Source organism: Macadamia integrifolia, unplaced genomic scaffold, assembly GCF_013358625.1.
Source record: "Macadamia integrifolia cultivar HAES 741 unplaced genomic scaffold, SCU_Mint_v3 scaffold1797, whole genome shotgun sequence".
Lineage (NCBI taxonomy): Eukaryota > Viridiplantae > Streptophyta > Magnoliopsida > Proteales > Proteaceae > Macadamia > Macadamia integrifolia.
The window spans coordinates 69,652-91,794 of NW_024868358.1; positions in this window are offsets into that span (position 1 = coordinate 69,652).

Below are 22,143 nucleotides of genomic sequence, written 5' to 3' on the forward strand. Positions count from 1 at the left end.
AGTCATTTATTTTATATTGAGAGCCGGTGGTCAGCATATTTTACTTTTTCGAGTACTCATGGTGGGCCTTCTCCGACAGCCTTTTGGGCTTATCGCAGGATGGAGTTCGCGGCTCGTACCCGGAGTATACGCGCACTGTGGTTGTAGTAGCACTAAACCAAAGACTTAGTAATGTTGCTTAGGTGGATGTGATTAAAAATGTAATGCATAGCATATAGTGCATATGGTTGTGATTTGTTGTGTGGACTGCTGTGTGGTCCATCTTTCCACTTACTGAGCTAGTGAGCTCATCCCACGTGTGCATGCATTTTTAGATGATTTTGTAGGTTATCCATCTGAAGAGCACGGGTTGGGTCCCACAGTTGTGTTCCCTGAAGAGGACTGGTGGGCCCCTGAGGAGTTAGAGCACGACACTAATTGCTTGTGTGAGAGTTGTGCTGCGGGACAGCAGTTTTGATACCGAGCTGAGCTCCACTTTTGATGCCAAGCTGAACTCTACTTTTTGATGCCGAGCTGGGCTCAACCTTTGATACCGAGCTGAGCTCTAAGCTTTGATACCGAGCTGAGCTGTATACTCTGATTTTTGATGATTCCTATTGTGTACTTGATATGTGAATTGTATTTCTATTGTGTAAATATCCTGCCTTCGGGCCCACATGTATTTAACTATTGTATCACAATTCGGGTATCAAGTATTATGAGAATATTCACAGGTAAATCAAGTCTTTCTTAGTTGTGTGTATGCTGTGGTGGAATACTGTATCAGATGATCCTGGCAGGTTTGGGTTAACCGGTGTTAACCCGGTCACTGGCCCGGTTCTGTGTGAACGGGTGTGACAATTTGTGTCGTGACTATTTGTGTGGTCTTCCTTTCCACTTACTGGGCTAGTGAGCTCATCCCACGTGCATAACTCTTTTGGGTGATTTTACAGATTACCCACCTGGAGATCAGGAGCCGGGCCCCACTGTGGAGTTTTCCTCTGAGGACTAGTGGGTCCCTGATGAGTTCGAGCACGGTGCCGATTGTGCTACATGATAGCTATGACTCTTGAGTGATTCTTTTTTATTCTTTTTGATGTAATTACTTGATGCTTAAATTGTTATATTCTTGTATATATATTACGCCTTTGGGCCCAAATGTATGTAATTTTTATGACTCAATTTGGGTATCAAGTATTCGATAAACAATTACATGTATTATTATGAATAGGTCTTCCATTGAAAATATAGTTTTATCTTAGTTTAGTAGATGTATGCTATATTGTAGTTACTGTATTGTTGATCCTGATAGGTTTGTGAGTTAACCGGTGTTAACTCGGTCACCGGCTTTGCTTTGTGCAAGCAAGGTGTGACAAGGGTGGTATCAGAGTGCGATGCTCAGGCTGCCTACAGCATACTGCTTAGACCCCATAGAAACTATAATCGGTCTGGGGTGGGCAAAAATAAAAGCCTTATGAAAAGTTAAAAAACCTTAATTTAAATGTGAAAATTTGTAGCCTTTGCATTCATGGCATGCGTGCATTGATAGTATGAATTCTGGTTAACTAAAATTGAAATTGTCATAATTGAATGTACTTGTTAGCAAAAATTTTAAGAAAATTTTGACGGTATAATGGCATAAAATACGAAAATAAAAAATTTTCAAACATAAAGCCTGATAGACAACAAGAATAATAAGATAATAACAAATGGTGGCCGTGTCGGTGACCATCAAACCATGCAGTTTAATATAAGCAAATAATTTAGAAATTTACAATTACTATCAAGATCACAATTCAAACTTTAAGTACACGAATGAAATAAATTACAAAATGAATGGTAGATGCTATCATTACTTAAGGCTATACTAGTTCGATCACGTAAGTAAAGCAGGAAAGTCAACTATGAAACCCAAAATAGTTAAGACTATGAATTAAAGCCAAAAATTCAAATAAGAATGACAAGTAAAATGATAGAAGAGGGTAATAGGCCATCAGCCTAAAACACTAGTCAGAGTCGTCGTTAGAGATATCAAAAGGCTCTCCTAAGTGAACTCGAGAGTTGATGCCGAGATGCGTGTCCTAATGAGTGAATCGATCATGGAGGCACACCACCCTCCTCTGTACATGATAGACATCAGCAGAGATTACCCTAGAAGAGTGGTACATTCCCAGGTGAGTCGCTAAAACCTGGACTCCATCTCTCCAAATTGCCTCCACATCTAGAGCTCTCTACTGGTGTTCTCATCCACTCTCTTGAGAAGCTCCTGCTCCCGGGCCGCACTCTCTCTAAGCTGACCTCTAAGCTCAGCCTGACCCTCTCTCAAGGACCTCAACTCTAATAGGATATCCTATAGGATAGATTCCTCTCTAGTAGGTGGCGGAGCCGTGGGCTATGTGCCAGAAGCACTGGGAATGTTTGGGTCACTAGCTCTGGCTAATCTAGAACCGCCAGCTCGATGGAAAGCTGGATCTGCTGCCCTAGTATCCAACAGCACCTCCTCTAAAACCTCCTCCTATTTGATATCCTCATGATCAAGTACCCCCTGGAAACCCTCCTCCTGATACGAGAAATAGTCCCTGTCATCTCTATCTTGCTCATCCTCATCCATGGGCACATCCTCCCCCTGCTCCTCAGCTACCTGAGGCTCTACCATGAAGGCACGCAGGTTCATCTACCTCAAATTCCTTACAGAGAACTTGTCCCTTGGGACCGTTCCCTCCTCCTTAGAAAGGTCGACTACGAAATGCTCAAAGACTCAAGTAAGAGCTCTGCCATAGGGTAGGCTGGCATCCTCGGGATGCAAGACATGGTGATGCATAGACCTCAACATGAAGTGGGGGAGGCATAGTATAGGTACATTACCCTCAAGGGCAGATAATAGGCAAGCATCTAGGTAGGTGGGCATGAAACCTACCTGTTTCCGGTGATCACTCCTAGGAGCTAGTTGCACCAACCTAGAAAATACCCTACCCTCAGGGGAAAAGTCTAACTCGAATGCAGGTCTCGCTCATAAGCCATTGATCACCTTATAGATGTTCTCCTGTATGTCTCAACTCATAAGTGGGTCTATGCCTCTGGTCCTGGGAGGACTATAGTAGGGAATGCCCTTTAAAGAGATCCATAAAATCTCCACCAATCGGTTCATAGTAAAGATGATCTCTACACCCTTCACCATACTAATTATGGTGAACTCCCCCTCCTCCTCTATGGCCTCCAGGTTGTAGTAGAACCTCCTCACCAAACCCTTGTAGCATGGCCGGTCAATGTTCAGGATAGGCTCCCAACCAAGGGCAAAAAACCTCTCCATGAGGTGAATGCGAGAAAAGTGCTCCACAATCACCTGTTTTTCCAACATCACAGGTAGTGAGTGGAAAGTACTCCATAATGATGCAACTCTTACACTGTGGGAGACCATCTCATCTTAGTCGAATGGGTCCTCCCATTCCCTAGATGGAGATGGGGCTGAAGAACTAGACCCCGCCTCTCTCTTCTTAGCCTTGGAAGTTTTTCTCTTCCTTAATGGCTCTACGGATTCCTTGCCTCTTCTTGGTGGCATCCTAAAAATGCAAAGAAGTGAGATAAGCACACTATGTAAACTAAGAAGTCAAAGTTTAAGGAGTATCCAGTCGAGATAGATAGTAGATATGGAATCAAAGAGATGAATATAATGAGCTATAATAGCATATGGCAGAAAAGTTTTAGGAAATGTGATTTAAACTAGTTTATTTGAAATCATCAAACCCAGATACCTAAACCAGCTAAGTGAAAATACTTAGATAAGAAGGATTAAGGTGATGAAAATCACTAAGTAAACACAGGAGATGCAAAGTGATAAATGAGATAATGCATGTGTTGATTGAGGTATACAGTGACCCAAATGAGATATGGTTTTAATGCGTGAATAGTCCAAGAATGTATACAATAAATAGATCCTTTCAAGAGAGCACAAGATACCATATTAGATTAGAAAAGACATAGCATATCCCTATGTGGGTTTGGAATAAGAAATTGAAGAATTTCAAACAAGTATACCGATCAAGTAGAAAATTTCAAATTTGGGAATTTAGCCAAATGGAAGGTTTACATTGCAAAGGAAACAACTAATGATGATTCTAATTTGCTTGAAGATTTATGATTCAAATTTAAACAAGGAATTCAAGATTTGGATAGGTATAAATTTTCCTAATATTGTTGCTATCTCTGTTTGGGCAAGTTATATAAGGATTTTAGGACAATCATGCCATCCAAATTTGGGGCAAATTGCAAAGAACCGGTTATTGAACACAAGAGAAGCCTAATATTGCAATGGAAACAAGGAAATTCATAATGTGGATGCTAGATTGACATAGATAAGAGAAATGCACAATAAAATCCCCAAAATCGTTGTTTAGGGCATAAAAAGGGGAAAATTTCTTCAATGTTTCCATTTCATGGATCAAGCTACTTGAAAACCATAATCTAAGCTCTACATTAGCATGTAAATAGTTTTCTATGGAGAAAATCAATGGAAAAACCAAAGCCCCAACTACATTGGCGATTTTTCCATTCAAAAGAGAGAAAACCCAAAAATTTTGAGAAATAAAGGGTTTATGATCTTACCTTGAAGATGGAGTGATAGAGAAGGCAAACTCGAACAGATCGTTGCGTTGATTCGGTGAGTCAAGTTGTAAGAAATCACCCAAGGATCTCCCAAAATCACCTGAGTTCGAATAAAAGGGAAAGGAGAGGACATGGAAGGGAAACTGGGTTTAAAACCCCTTTAAAATGCAGCCTCAGGTAACTCCGATGGGCTGAAATCGGTGGGGTTTAGCCAGCCAGGCCCGTTAGTCTTTAGCCCGTCGATTTTGGTAGTAAGGGTCGATTCCACCAGTGGGTCCTACATGGCCTGCATTGGTGGGTTTAAAGGTCATTTTTGAAAAACTATGAGTTATAGGGGAGATTTGGGCCAACATGTATTATGAAATATAAATTTGGAGTTTGAATTATTATGTGCACGTTTCTTCGATTGTTTTGGGATGGAAGTGCACAAAGTTGAGAGCTAAGTTTCGAACAATTGTGTAATGAGTTGTAATACTAACATATATGAATTTTTTAAGCAAATTAGGTACATTAGAGATGGTATGCACTAGATCTGACGGTGTCGCTCAGGGTGGACCTCGAGGTACTCGTACCATTGGTAGGCCACCAATCAATAGGAGGCCTCAACCTATGGGGCAAGCATCAAACCCACAACCTCAAGAGACAACTGATCAAAATGTGGCTCATGAGGATCCACCCATGGCTACATTTCCTGATCCTCCACCAGTACTTACCCCTGGTGATGTTGAGAACTTGATTTAACAATCGAATCATAATCTCTATCAGCAAATTCTCTAGCAACAGTAGGCATTTATGATTGTAGTGGTATGCTACACAACCAGGTCATCCTCGTCGGGTAGATATTCCATAAGGTCCAACTGGGGGGCCTGGTGTTGGGGCACAGGTTGGAGGTACACCACCTGGCATCAAGCCTCAGAACCAAGTTGGAGGTACACCACCCATACTACCTCAAGGTACACCTTCGTATATGATGCCACCTCCTTACCTGTACCATCCAGTATATGCACCATATTTTCAATCAATGGGCCATACCACAAGAGTGGAGGAGTCATTCAAAAGGAACCTATCACCTACATTCACTAAGGTGGGTAGTGACCCTTTGGAACCAGATTGATGGATTCAAGAGATTGAGAAGATATTCGAAGTGATTGAGTGCACCGATGCTCAAAAGATTATTTGTGCGAGGTTACAGTTTAAGAATGAGGCCAACTCCTGGTGGCAAGCCTCAGAAGCTATATTGTTTGCTATACACCCTGAACCCACATGGGAACAATTCAAGGAGCTGTTCTTAGCAAACTACTACCTCGTAGTTTTAGAGACCGTAAGGAAGCGGAGTTCTCGGCCTTAACTTAAGGAAGCAAGTCTATCCTTGAGTATCGGCAATAGTTTGAGGCCTTATTCTACTTTACACCCCCTCACATGAAATCAGCTGAAGAAAAGGGCATAAAATTTCTAAAAGGATTGAAGGTATCCATTAGCATGATACATAAGGTATTAGATCTCACCGACTATGCCTTGATTGTACAGAAGGCCAAGACCATGGAAGATAAGATGAAAAGTGAATCATCCCTTACACCTGGAGTATGGAAGAGAGCGAACCCTTATGCGGATTTGGGTGGCCTGAGTAAGAATTTTCATGGATTATACGGATTTGGTCCTTTATATAGGCAGCTCTACAGGCCATCAGGTTATCCTCCTCGACCCGCTAGTGGGCAGGGTACTACATCTCTTCACCCGAATACTAGTACGGTACCCACAGCTACTAGGCCACCTCACCCTCCACTTGCTACAGGTCAGGCTCAGAGAGCCCCTGTTCCTGTTCAAGCTTTGCAGAACTGTTGTTTTAATTGTCATGTAAATGGGCATTTTACTAAAGATTATTGAGCCCGACCAGCCCTACCAACCAACCAGCATTCTGGATACAAACCTGCTGTGACTCAAGGGAGTCAACCACAAGGAAGGATGTATGCTTTGTCAGCTGAAGCTAGAACGGATGTGGTGGTAGGTATGATTTAATTGAGAATTACCTTTTGGTAAATATTGATGACATGCTATACTTATGTGCATTGCTGTATTAGGTGTCCTACCCGTACCAAGTATACCAACATATGTCTTGTTTGATTTAGGGGCTTCGCATTCATTTGCATTAAAGAGATATGCTAAGAAACTTGAAATGATACCTAAGATACTAGAGCATAAAATGATAGTTAGTACACCTACAGGAAAAATTTCACATTTGAAGGAAGTATATGGGCCATGCACCGTTGAGATCAGTGGAAAGCAGTTAGATGCTCAACTCATCAAGTTCAACATACAAAACTTTGAGGTTATACTAGGCATGGATTGGTTATCAGCACATCAAGCAAGCGTGATGTGTGCTGAGAAGCAGATCAAGGTGATCGATAATGAAGAGAAAGAACTGATATATCAAGCGGATATGACAAAGCGGGCTAAGAAGGTCCTCATTTTCACTTTGCAAGTGATGAAGTTGTCTGAAAATGGGTGTCAGGGGTACCTAGCATCGGTGATTGATTTAGATGCGAAGGTCATACCTCTAGAGGAAGTAGAGGTAGTTAAGGAGTTCCCAGACATCTTTCCAGATGATCTAACTCAGCTACCACCTGGTAGGGAGCTGGAATTTTCTATAGATTTGATCCCTGGAGCTGCCCCGATGTCCAAGGCTCTATACAGAATGGCACCAGTGGAATTAAAAGAATTGTAAGTACAGTTGCAAGATTTGTTGAAGAAGGGATTCATACGCCTAAGTGTATCCCCTTGGGGTGCTCCTGTGTTATTTGTTAAGAAGAAAGATGGAAGGTTGCGTATGTGCATTGATTACCTAGAGTTAAACAAGTTAACTATCAAGAACCGATATCCATTGCCACGCATTGATGATCTGTTTGATCAACTACAAGGTGCTAAGGTATTTTCAAAGATTGATCTCAGATTCGGGTATTATCAACTCAAGATAAAGAATAGTGATATACCAAAGACAACCTTTAGAACTCGATACAATCATTATGAGTTCTTAGTGTTGTCTTTTGGGTTGACTAATGCACCAGTAGCTTTCATGGATTTGATGAATCGAGTGTTTCATGATGTTCTTAACAAGTGGATCATTATTTTCATTGATGATATCTTGATCTAATCGAAGTCAGAGGAAGGCCAGTTAAAACACTTGATGATGGTACTGTAGAGACTGAGAGAGCAACAGTTGTATGCGAAATTCAGCAAGTGTGAATTTTGGCTTAAACAGGTTGGATTCTTGGGACACGTGGTGTCTAAAAATGGAATCGAAGTGGATCCAGATAAGTTGAAAGTCGTAGTAGACTAGGAGGTACCCAAGAGCATAACAGAAATTATAAGTTTCTTGGGTTTGGCAGATTACTATAGATGCTTCATCGAGAACTTTTCTCAGAATTTAGCACTAATAACAAAGTTGACTAGGAAGGGTATAGAGTTTGATTAGTCAAAGGAGTGTGAAGAAAGTTTTCAAGGACTGAAGAACCGGCTAGTGTCGGCCCCAGTGTTGACTATTCCTGAAGGCACAGGTGGAATGACAGTATATACCGATGCTTCCAAAGTCGGATTAGGCTGTGTACTTATGCAACATGGCAAGGTCATAGCATATGCATCCAGACAATTGAAGGACTATGAAAAGAACTACCCTACTCATGACTTGGAGCTAGCAACAGTCATTTTAGCCTTAAAGATTTTGTATCACTACTTGTATGGTGAAAAGTGCAAAATATACAGTGACCACAAAAGTCTTAAGTACTTTTTCACCCAAAAAGACTTGAATATGAGACAAAGGAGATGGCTTGAACTGATAAAAGATTATGATTGTGATATTCAATATCACTAAGGGAAGGCCAACGTAGCGGCAGATGCGTTAAGCCAGAAAGCTCAAACTGTGTTAAACTTTCCTATCTAGCTGTCAGTCCAGAGCTCGTGCAGGAGGCAATGTTAATGGATGAAATTCTCTTGTATGAGGGAGTGACCTTGGAACTAGAGCACCAGGAAGATGATGTTCAACAGTTGACTATGTCCTTAGTGGCTCTACAGGTACAATCATCCATCCGGGAAGAAATCATAATGAAATAGCCTTTAAATCCTGAGTTACAGTGGATCAGAGAGAAGATTCAAGAGCAAACAATAAATGACCCTAGCTTTACATTAGCCATTGATGGGGTACTGTTGTTTCAGGACAGCTTGTGTGTACCCTGCGATGAAGTGATACAAGACAAAATAGTAAAGGAAGCACATAGTTCTGAGTACCCTCTTCACCCTGGAAGTATCAAGATGTACAAAGACCCAAAGCAACACTACTGGTGGCCAGCAATGAAGTCTACAATAGCTTTGTATGTGTCGACTTGTTTTGCATGTCAGAAAGTCAAAGCTGAACGGCACTGACCTTTTGGCACTCTTCAACCGCTCCCGATACCTAAATGGAAGTGGCATAACATTACAATGGATTTCGTCACCGGACTACCACATACACCCAAGGGAATGGATGCAATTTGGATAGTGGTAGATAGGCTTACTAAGATAGCTTACTTTATTCCTATCAGGACCACTTAAACCATGGATAAGCTGACACAACTTTACATAGATAATGTTGTACACTTATATGGTGTACCAGTGAGCATCGTATAAGATAGATACCCGAGGTTTACCTCCAGATTCTAAAAAAGCTTCCAACAAGCCTTGGGATCACAATTGAATCTGAGTACGGCCTTCCATCCACAGATAGACGGACAGTCCCAGTGGATAATACAACTATTAGAAGTCATGCTCCGAGACTGTGCCATGGAAATGAGTGGCAGTTGGGAGGAATATATGCCTCTTTTAGAGTTTGCTTACAACGACAGCTACCAAACTATAATTGGGATGGATCCATATGAAGCATTGTAGAAAGTGCAGAACTCCTCTATATTGGGACGAAGTAGGTGAACGTCGAATGCTTAGACCAGAAATGATTCAGATGACATGTGATAAAGTCGATATCATTAAAGAAAGAACTAAAGTAGCCCAATCACATTAAAAAAGCTATGCAGATAGTCGTAGGGCAGAAATGGAATTCCAAGAGGGAGAGAAAGTGTTCCTCAAAATATCTCCTACCAAAGGCATACACAGATTTCACAAGAAAGGTAAGTCAAATCCGAGATATATTGGGCCATTTGAGATTTTGAAGCAAGTTGGAGCAGTAGCATATATATTGGCATTACCACCTTCCCTCAGTAGTGTTCATAATGTCTTCCATGTATCCATGTTGAAATAGTACATTCATGATTCATCCCACGTACTACCTGTGGAACCGGAATACTTAGAAGCTGATATGACATATGAAGAACATCCGGATGAGATCTTAGATCGGAAGGTGAAAACTCTCCATAATCACTCTATCGCTTTTGTGATGATTTAGTGTGCCAACCACCTAATCGAAGAGGCATCTTGGGGGAAAGAGGATGATATTCATACATTGTATCCTCATCTTTTCGGACAACTAGGTACTATAATTTTGAGGATGAAATTTTCAAAAAGGGGGGAGGGAATGTGATACCCTACTTTCTAAATCGCTTGGTTTGATCATATAGGGGTTGAATCGAAGAGAACCAACACAAGTACCATATGGAATATAGTAGTAAAGGTGACCTTGAGCTCGGGTTGGCATGACATGACCGAGTGGGTATCAAGTGTAATACGTGCACCCAAGCCTTGCACTTGCAAGCATCATGAGGCCATATACAGAAAGTAAAGGTATGCACTAGCATTTGTGGGTGCCAACGTAATCTAATATTATATGGGAGTTTATTTCTATTGAAGCCCACTTGAGATAGCCCACCTGAGATATACCCACCTGAGATAGCCCACCTAAGATTACCCACCTGAGATATACCCATCGGAGATATAGCCCACCTGAGATATACCCACCTGAGATAGCCCACCTGAGATTTAGCCCACCTGAGATTTAGTCCACCTAAGATTTAACCCACCTGAGATTTATCGACCTGAGATAGCCTACCTGAGATATACCCACCTGAGATATAGCCCACTTGAGATAGCCCACCTGAGATTTATCCACCTGAGATAGCCTACCTGAGAATAGAATATATTTTGGGAGGCCCAGGTATAAAAGAGGAGAAATTAATTGTCTTTTCCCTCATTAATGTTAGTTGGTCGGTGGGACAGTAAAGAAGAGAGAGAAAGAAGAAGAAAGGAAAAGAGGAAGAAGAAGAAGAAAGAAGAAGGAAAAATCAGCCGTAGAGCTTCATCGGAGCTAGGTCTTAGTATTTTGAGCCCGAATTAATGATCAGCTCATCGAGATCTTCGATTTGAGGTAGGTATTGTACACATTCCATGGATTTTTAGGAAAACCCTTTTCTTAAACCCTCTTTTTGATTTTTGGAAAAGAACCCACTTGGATCTTGCTATTCCTACTTGGATAACCAAATCTAAGGTCTAATGGAAGGTGTGTATAATGATTTTGAAAGATTTAGAAGGAGTGTTGGTGAAGATCTAGATTATTTGGAGGTTCTTGAGAAAAAGAAGTGAAATTTGGGGTTCATTGGTGTTCTTGAGAAAGAGGTAAGAATCTTCCTTTTTCTTTTGATTTGATCTTAGATCTAGGTTGAGGGAACATGATTGGACCTTAGTTAAGTGATTTGAATCATCAGATTGTCCCCAAACAAGTATCCTAAGCCAGAGGAAAGTCGGGAATGTGTTGCAAAAAAATTCCGTTCAAAGACTAGGGGGTATTTTTACCCCACCCCTCTTCTGGTTTTAGCCCACCTGAGTTCCCAGAACTCAGATTCTAGGCTCTAGTGTAACTGGCGGGCTGAAACCGACGAGCTATGTCTTTGGCTCTAGCCCACCTGTCTTTTCAAAATTCTCAGAATTTGTCAAAATTTGATGGTTAACCCCCATTTATGATTCTAAACCCGATTTTAGTGTTCAAACATGATGATTTTGACCCTAAAATAGTGAAATGATAAACCATAATGTTTATGATAGTTACACTCAGTATATGCGAACCCACACATTGGATCTTTTTTGTACCGGGTACAAGCACCGTGTACATATACAAGTAAGTGGGGAGTGGACTTTGATTTAATTTCAAAATGTTATGCATCATTTAACATGTGTTAGCCTAGCCATGCCATCATATCACTTATGTATAGACTAGACATCACATATGTCATATCACGCATTGTATGTGCATTTACATAACATGCTATGCTTTTCTTTATAATGAATATCCTTTATGTTTTGATGTATGTGATGGAAGAATTTCATTTGGACATAATGTATATGCTAGATTAGATGTCGTAGTCTGCTTGGAAATGAATGCATAGTGGCTCGTGGTATGGGACGCGGTGATTGTGTAATCATACTATGCTCATGTAGAGGCATATGGCTACGATGTTATTTACCCTCGTGCTACAATCCTTCCCAACAGGGGTTTACGTGTTGGGGGATCATTAGGGGGAAGCATCAGGTTGTGGTTGTCGAACTCCTACAGTGGTTAGAAGTACACACGACTGATCGCTAGGACAGTCGATAACCCCGATGGTATATTCAGAGGGCCAATCGTACTGCTTTTGTTTTGGGTGGAGTCACCCATTTACTTTTTGTCATTTAAATTTGTTGATGTTCAGTGTGTATTTAAATTCTGGTGCCAACGGTGGGCCTTCTCTGATAATTCTATGGGCATATTGCAGGATGGGCTTTGTCGCTCATACCTGGGGCATACACACACTGTGGTTGTGAGTAGCACATAGCCTATGACCTAGTACTGTTAGGTTAATAGGGTTAAAATTAATTGCATATAGGCGCATTTGTGTTGTGACTATTTGTGTGGTCTTCCTTTTCACTTACTAGGCTAGTGAGCTTATCCCACATACACAACTCTTTTTAGGTGATTTTATAGGTTACCTGCCTGGAGATCAGGAGCCAGGCCCTATTGTGGAGTTTTCCTCTGAGGACTGGTGGGTCCCTGATGAGTTCGAGTACAATGCCGATTGTACGTGCGAGGATTGTGCTGTTTGGCAGCTATGACTCCTTCGTGATTCTTTTTTATTCTTTTTTATGTACTCTCTTTTGATTACTTGATGCTTAAATTTTTATATTCTTGTATATATATCACGCCTTCGGGCCCAAATGTATGTATCTTTTATGACTCAATTTGGGTATCAAGTATTTGGGAAACAATTACAGGTACAATTATGAACAGGTCTTCCGCTGAAAATATAGGACTTATCTTAGTTTAATAGATGTATGCTGTATTGCAGCTACTGCATTGTTGATCCTGGCAGGTTTGTGAGTTAACCGGTGTTAACTCGGTCACTGGCTCGGCTTTGTGCGAGCAGGGTGTGACATTTTCACAGATTTTTTTTTATCCTTGATTTTCTTTTTGTTATTACTCCTTACTTTGACCATCTTTTGTGCCTCCCAAGATGGGTGGGTTGCTTCTCTGAGGGAACAGAATGCTGAACAGGCCACCCAGATTGAGGACCTCATAGCATAGCTGGTGAGTTCGCGGTCAGCACATGATACAGTTACGTCTTGTAACTTGATGACTTCCGTAAGTAGGTCCTAATATGGCACAGATGAGGATGGTGATCCCTAGAGATCTACTCTTGTTGTACCTGCAAAACACAAATGTTGCAGATACGTAATAACCTTACATGCCAAATGGTGATTCTTGGGAGACACAAACTATGATGATCTTTTAAGATACCTTGATTATTAATTTAGGAACCGATTTATTACCTTGAGATGGTTGAGACCGCACTTGCACATATCAAGTTGCCTACGTATCTCTCGAAAGGAATCAGGGTTGATGTAGTTCAGGCTATTCACCCTATTAGACATAATATTTCTTGAGTTGATCCATGTTGACCAGTCCGGGTATTTCTTCGCCTTTGTGGTCTATGAGTTTCACAACTTTGCCTAGCAAAATCTCTATGACAGTGAATGGGCCACTCCAGTTGGGCCTGAATTTCCCTCTTGGGTTATGAATTGGGGCTCTTTGTTCTCGAAGAACAAGTTCACCCTCCTCTATGTGACGGAGCTTCACATTCTTGTTGAAAGTCCTTGCCATTATCAATTGATATTTTTTCAAATTATCCATGGCCTTTATACGCCTTTTATTGAGGAAGTTGAGTTCATCGTGTCTTGCCTTCACCCATTCTCCTTTAGGTAACCGGTTACCCAAAAGTACCTTGAAAGGTGGTACTAGAATCTCTTCTAGTAGTATATATACCAATGACAAAGGACTTGCCCCTAGTCGAGGATCGTATAGAAGTCTGATATGCCCACAAAGAAAGTGGTGAGTTGTTTGCCTAATCCTTCTGAGTCTCAGCCAATTTCTTTCTTCTCTCTCTGTTTTTTTTTAAGGGTGGATTTGACATTCTTATTGAATGCTTCCACTGCCTCACTTGGTTAGTGGCTTGTAGGTGACAGATCGGTGCCTCTTGATGCTTTGCCCCAGAAATGGGATCCTTGATCCAAGATTGGTTTATGTAGCTGATAAGTTGTCCTTACATTTTTCAATCTGAAGGGCATCATTTAGCAGCAAAAAGCTCACTACTGAGTGGTGAAGGTTGTCTCCTTATGACCTTTTGGGTGTGTGTTCATTGGATTGTATCTTTGTTAAGATCTAGAAAGTCTATGCACATTCGTACCTTACCATCTTTCTTTGGCACTGGTACTATGTTAGCTAGCTATTGGGGGTACTTCACCACTTGTAGAAACCCTGCATTCCACTGCTTCACAACTTCTTCTCTGACCTTTACTCCATTCTAGCCGTATTCTTCGGAGCTTTAGCTTTACTGGTTTTGCCCCTGGATGGGTTGGCAATTGGTGTTGTACGATATCGGGTTCTATACCAGGCATATCCTCATAAGACCAAGCAAAGACTTCGGCAAATTCCTCCAAGAGACTGATCATCTGTTCTTCTTCTTCATCATCTAGGGTAGTGCCAATGTTTACCTCTCAAAGGAATTGGCCGGTTCCTAGGTTAATAACCCGGGTATCCTCACGGATGGGTTGGGCTTTCTTTGATTTGCATTGCTTTATTAACTCTTGATATTTATTAAGATCATCATCAGAAAAAGGAGGCAAGTCATACTCGGGATCAGAAATTTTATTCATGGAAGAAGGAGTAATAGACTCGACATACACAGACTCTAGACTTGCCTTGAGAGGGGAGGCCTACATGAAATCATAAATAGCAAACTCAACAACAGACTCAACTACAGACTTGACAACTGACTTGATGCTTTTATCAGTAGTATTCAGGTTGGTTGACTCAGTAGCATGAGTAAACTTGAAGTCTTCTCTAATGTTAGTCCAATTTAGGAGCGGGTCGGTGGCTCGATGGATAAGGAAATGTGGCAAAGGGCCTTCTTCTCCTTCTAAGAAAGTTGCCACTATTTCTTCAATGGTGCTGATATTAGATACTTGTTTTTTCACAAAGATGAGTTGATCCAACTCATATTCCCTAAAGCTGAACTTTTTGATGGGTGAGTATTGGTGAAGGCTACTTAATCTTTTTTCTATAAAGTCCAACTTTTCAAGCTTACTGATTAAGGCCATCCTGGTGCCTCCGTTACATCTCTGATCACCATCACGGGTCTTCCCATTGCAGTGGATTCGGGCACAGTGCATACAGACCATCATTCTTTGTGCTCTTCTTTGCTTCGCATATATACGTCTTCCTCTGAAAGGATGAGGCTTGAGCTCATGTAGCTCCTAAGATCTTGATTTTTGTAGAAACAAACAGATGTGGTTCTTCAGATTGATGGGAAGTTACAAACTCGAGATGATCCTTACCTTCTTTTCCCATTCTCTCTTCAAGAGTACCCGGGGGCTTGAGGTCTCCTTTGACTGGATCATTATTGTAGGGTGTTAGAGGAGAACCCATCTTCAACCAATGCTACTTCTGTTATTCCAGTATCATCTTCTGTATCACTCCCTATATGGATTAAGGAGGTGTGCTCCTTGATTTGTTTTCCCATTGCCAATGCCATTACTACTCTGAGGAGATCATTTGTGACTTCTTCAATGTTCTTAGGGTTGTCCTCCTGAGGTACAGTGGGTTGAATCATAGAAGTAGGATCATTATCTTGGTCTTCCCCTAAGATATTCACTGATCCTATTGATGAGGTCATCTTTGGGGAATCTGGTAGTGCAAATATATCCTTCCAATTGTACCTATCCATCCATCCTTCTTTTGGGTTGTACACTGAACCTTGAGAATGGGATTGGTAAGAGGGTGATGAGGGATATGAGGTGAGGTGGTATGAAGGTAATGTAATGTGAGAAGTAGGATATGTAGATTGGGGGTGATAGGGTGAGGAAATTCCTTCTCCTTGCTGGTGTGGTGAAGGTTGATGATACAGTGAAGGTTGGTAAAATGGTGAAGGTTGGAGGTATGGTACGGTAGATTCTTCTATTAATGAGGAAGGATAAACGGTGGGAGTCCAATCTTCTGATGATTTGTTCCTCTTGGGAGTCCTCATGGCCCTTTGACTCATGATTTTTCTGTAAGCACGGGCATTCATGTGGTTCTTTCGAGCTTTGGATAAAATGGGTTGAGTGGGATCGCTCTCTGTGGCTTCTTCATCCGGATTGTTCATATGGTCGGGGAGTGGATTGGTGATACCATTGGGAGGACATTTGGCCTTGACTTTAATGGTTCGTTGTCTATCAAATCTTGAACTGCATGCTGTAAACTGAAACATCTTTTAGTAGTATGTCCCTTTTGAGTATGGTAAGAGCAACATTCATACTCTTTGTACTAAACCGGGGGAGGATTACAGATCACCCTTGGAGTCGTAGTTCCCAAAAGACCTTGCTTCTTCAACTTTTCATATATTGTGGTCATAGGCATTCCCAATTCTTTGAATTGTCTTCTTGGACGAGGAGCCTTATGGGATGGATCATTTAATTGTATTACAAATGGCTGTGAAGGTGAAGTGGTCGCAGATGATATTGACTGTTGGATTGCACCTATCACATTAGTTTTAGGATTCTTGTCTAGCCTGCACTTGGCATTCTTCCCTATGTCTTGATACTGTGCATCCCTAAGGATCTTGTTCTCAACACATGTCCTGATGGATATTAGGGCATTAAAAGTTTATAGATGTTGATAGTAGAGAACATCATAATAAGGCTTTGATAAGTTCTCAATCAATATCTTTACTTGCTCTGCTTCAGAAGGTCGAACTGCCATCTTGGAAACCTTATTCCTGAACCTTGTTATGAAAGTGGTAAACGATTCCCTAGGTTGCTGTCTCAAAGTTTCGAGCTCTCGACGTTCCTCATCTACTTTAGTGTTATGGAGATACTATTTAGTGAAGGCTTTCACTGCTGACGCCCAATTCTGTGTTTGTGTGGATTCCAACTACGTGAGCCACCTTAGTTCTTGTCCTGATAATGTTGACATGAATACCTGGCTCATCTAATTGTCAGCAATTTGTCATATTTTCATGATACTGAGGAATACCTCCAAACGAGCCTTGGGATTCCTTAACCATCAAATTTGTCAGTTTGACACTTGAACTTTGTAGGGATTCTTACCCCAAAAAAGAAATTCATCTCATCAGAATCTACTGTTTGACTCCACTAAATTTTCCTTGCTCAGATCATATCCTCAAGCTTCTCTAATTGTTCTCTCATTTTCCTTCCCCTCTCTGTCTCTGGAGGTTCCTTTTGAATATGTGCCACAGATTTGTCTTCTTCATCATTAAATACAACTAAAGGGGGATCCCTGGAGGAAGTCCCTTGATGACCTGTAGGCCTAGTTGGTTCTGGCTCTGTTGGAGGAGGAGTTGTGTCAACCCCGAGATTGGTCCTGGGTAGGTTTCGTAACAAGTGCAACACTTGAGCTAATCCATTCTTGACTTCAGCAACTTCAGCTTGCAATGCATCTACTGGGTAGACCCACGCTTGTTTCAGTCTTTTCATGTTGGGTGGATCCATGTAAATGTGATAGACAATCTCGGAGAGATGATGGAGGTGATACTAGACTTAAGCGAGTCAATTGGTTACCCTGATGTGTTCAAATGGACCGCGGAGAATACTTGAGGTGTGGAATTGTGCCTAAACCAAAAGTGGTTTATTTGAGGATTCTTAAATTCCCAACCCCTTGTTCATATATTCATCAGATTAACAAATAATGATCCATCCAAGGTTAGTCCGCTTAATGATAGGGGGTGCCCCTGGTCCACCCAATGTCATAAGCGGGAGATTCATACAAATAGCTTGTTGAGAATATTCGCATAAGACATTCCATATAATAAAGTCATGCTTTCCTTGCTCTTTTTCCCACTAGGTGCCCTTCCTCCTGATTTTCTCAGGAATTCTTGAGACTTGAGTGAGTTTGACAAGATTGCCCCTGCGTCTCATATCTGGACATTGTTCTTAAAGAGGAGAGACACCTTCTATCCGAAACCCACTTAGGAAATCAATTCTTTACAATGGGAATATACTATAGGAGCATTCATTTTCAAGACCGCAAACAAGTTCTATAGCTAGATTGTGGTGCTCCTAGCTTCTCCATCTATTTCCTACATGATGCGAGCATGTGGTGGATGCAATAGGACCGAAAAGGCTTCCTTGACAGGATCTATATACACAAGGTACGTGATCCTTTTGATATACCCGTAGTTACGAGATTAAGGGGGTGACTTCCTTGCCCATTACTTGTGACTACACACGAGGTTAAGTAATTGGCCACGGGGTGGTAGAACCGTGAGTGATTGTGTGCAAAAGTGTAATGTAGGATAACCATCATTCGATCTCAGAATTCCATAAAGTGCATGGACCTCCCTGAGGGTGCTGGCACAATTACGAACATCCTCGCCGTTTGATGATGCATTCGATCTCAGAATATCATAAAGTGTGTGAACCTCCCCAAGAGTGCTGGCACAAATACAACATCCTCATCGTTTGACGATACCTTCCATTCTTGTACAGGAACCGAGTATCATTTGCTCTCAGAGTACTTAGTATGTTATGCACTGACCTCCCCAAGGGTGCGGGCATGACAGGGAGTACCCTCGCCAAATGATTTCACTTCGAGCACGATGCATGATGCGGTTAGTGAATACAATTACAAACATAGGTTAGCCAAACATGTTTTCAAACAAATGTGGTGGAAAATTTTCTTGCATTTAAAGGTAGCATCTAGTATAGGAAGCTTGACATTCATTCCCCAGTGGAGTCACCACTGTGAGGTAGTGGCTGGAGATGGACCGATGTCTCTCTTCCCTTAGGGGGAAAGGACTTGCATCCCGTCCTCTCTCCTCTCTCTTTCTTTTTCATGTGAGGGGAGGGTTCATGTCATATGTGCTTTGCTTACGGGCACCACACTGCCGTATCACCGTACAGAGAGACGTGGAGGCCTATTTCATAAGAGTATAAAATTCATTATTTGAGATGGGGGTTTGATGATGGTCCAATATGGGGATCGGGATCATACAAATAGGGGTTTGGAGTCACCACCTAGGTTTATAGGTCTAGGACTTGGGGGTGGGCCCAATTCTAGAGAAAAGGGCCCGATAGTTGGTCTAGTCCAGAGATTTAGGGTAAGTGTCAGGTTACAAAGTTTGGAAGGTGTTAAGCACATAATCTGCCTGGTTTAACCGATCTTCCTACTAGATGCTTAAGAATGAACATTTTTCACAATTATTACTATTCCACATTCATGGCTAAGTTGTCACACATATATACATTGACTGAATTTAAACTACTATGTACATTAAAACAAGGTCTATTAGATATCTACATTATACTTAAATGAGGAGAGAGATTATACCTGAATTTGACCCTTGTTTTGGGTCAAGAGGGGTGGGCTCCTAATTAGTACTGGCTCGAACTGTCTTTCGTTTCTCCTGGCTCAGGGGAAGATGGTTTTGACCTCTAACTTCCTTTCTTGAGAGATGCTGATTGTGATGATATTCGGACAGGGTTCTGCTAGGAACGATTACTTTAGGATTGTGATTCGGACAGAGCTTCGACTAGGGAAGGCTATTTCCAAATTTGGATTCAGACAGAGCTTCGGCTAGTGAAGGCTATTTCTAGGCTTAAGATGAGGTGGCCCTCCAGCAGAGCCTCCGCTGGGGATAGGCTAGGGAGGGCTAGGCAAAGGTGGCATTCCGATAGAGCTCGCTCTGGGGATTGGCTAGGGGAAGGCTTGACTGAGTTGGTACTCCGATAAAGCTCCCACTGGGGATAAGCTAGGAGAGGGCTAGGCTGAGGTGGCACTTCGATAGAGCTTCTGCTGGGATTTTTGAAAAGATTTCAGGGGCACTCGGACAGGGCTTCTACAAGGAACTGCTATTTTTAGAAAGAAACAGATTAACCTAAAAATAGATTGAAGATCCCCAAAGCCCCGAAGTGTTTTGAAGATCCGAACAGAGTTTCGAATCTTGACAAAGATCTCTTTGTAGACCCGAAGAACCTCAAGGGGGAGGGATTTCTATTTTTGGTAAAACTTAAGAACACTCACAGGAGGGGGTTGAAGAACATACTATTTTTAGCAAAAATTGGATTGGACTAAGAACTTGGATTGGAGATCTTCAAAGTCCCAAAGAACACTTCGTAGATCAGAACAAGATTTTGAATCTTGATGAAGATCGCTCCGATGACCCGAAGAAAATCAAGAGGGGGAGGGGAGGAGAGAGGGTAGAGCTTCACTACTATGGAGTGAGGTGGGGCTATTTGGTGTGTAAAATCCAACGGAGGGGGGTATTTATAAGTTTTTCCTGCCAACGGGAATGAGGGAACATCTTTATCCAACAGAAGAAAGAAGGGTTCTTGCCTAAAGTGGGAGGATAGGGCTTTTATAAACTGGGCAAAAGAGGTCCTTAGACCAAAATGGGTGGGGAGGGCTTTTGTACAATGGGTAAAAGAGGAGTTTTTGGGAGAGAGAATCCTTAGCAAAAAGGGATTTTTTGGGCTTAAATGGGTGAAGAGGGAATTTCTTCACCCACAAGGTCAAGGGAACACCAATCCTTGCCTTTGACGGTGTCGCGCGGGACTAGGCCAATGTGCACGAGGCATGGTCAGTATAGGAGGGTAGGCAATGCAGGCGATGTCATGGGTGTGCGGCGCATAACACATGGGAAATGGCATGTGGGTATACGGGGCATGATGTGGCACCATAGCATGGGCAGCAAGCATAGGCAGCAACTGGCAGAGGGGGCGCAGGCACGGGTAGCAAGCACAGGCATGTATGGGCAGTTACCAGCACACGCATGTATACGGGTTGGCCTGTTGGCCAGCACACAGGCAGTAGTGCATGGGCACAAGCATATGCCAGTGGGAGCGCAGGCCTACAGGTAAGGGGGCAGATCTGTGGGCAGGGGCACAGGCTATTGCCCACGGGGGCGTAGGCCTATGCCCGAAGGGGCGCAAGCCTACAGGCAAGGGCTCGGGTCTGTGGGAAGGGGCATAGGCCTGTGCCCTAGGGGGAATAGGCCTATGCCCGCAAGAGCGCAGGTCTGCTGGGCATAGTGGTGCAGGCTTGGCTGGAGTGCATGCAAGGTGTAGGCTGGCTTGGTGCATGCTGGCCTAGGGGTACATGGCTTGGGGTGGGCAGCATGCACTGTAGCCCATGGGCAGTAGCCATGTGGTACTATGATGGGCAGCAACTATGGGTTGCGGCCATATGCAGTAGGCATGAGCAGCAAGCACGTGTGAGGGTTGGCCTACTAGCCAGTGCGTGATTATGGGTTTTTCTGGTGACGATTATAGGAGATCTGTTGCTCCAATTTTGGCATGCAATATATCATCGGAATTGTATTCTCAAGCACTATCTATCCGTACTGTCATCTTGACCAGATTCCTTCATATATAAAAAAACCAAAATTGGACCCTCTTCTCTCCTGCGCAAAGGTTTCTAGGGTTTTAGGTTCGGGAGTGTTTTTAGGTGATCTGGGTGGGTAAGGGATGAATTTTAGGGTCTTTGGGATAGGTAGGGGATTTTTCAGGTTTCCAACGGGACCGTCGGCGTGCACGGCATACATATGGGAAAGTGTAATTTTTTGGGAATGATCGCGGGAGATATGTTAATCCGATTTTGACGTGCCATATATTGTCAGAAATGTATTTCCGAGCACTATCTATCTATACGGTCATCTTTACCCAATTTTTTCATATATATAAAGTCAAAATTAGATCCTCTTCTCTCCCGCGTGGGGGTTTGTTGGGTTTCGGGTAGGGGAACGTTTCCATCATCATCTCTATTGATCGGAAGCCAAAAGTCGCATCCAATATCCACATTTCATTGTAGCCAGAGGAGGGTGACAAAATTTGTTGTCTACACCTTGGTTTCTCTTTGGTGATTAGAACTCCTGTTTTACTTATTCGGAAAAGTGTGGAGGTCGTCCTTTATCACTTCAACAACTCCAATCATTTTGGGATTTCATATCTGAAGTAGCTCTTTTAGACTCCCATTTTCAGGTCATTATGTAGCTGAAATAATAGGAGATATGGTTCTCAAAGAATTGAGGAACGTTTAGATCGTGCCTTGGCTTTAACCTCATTTTCCAT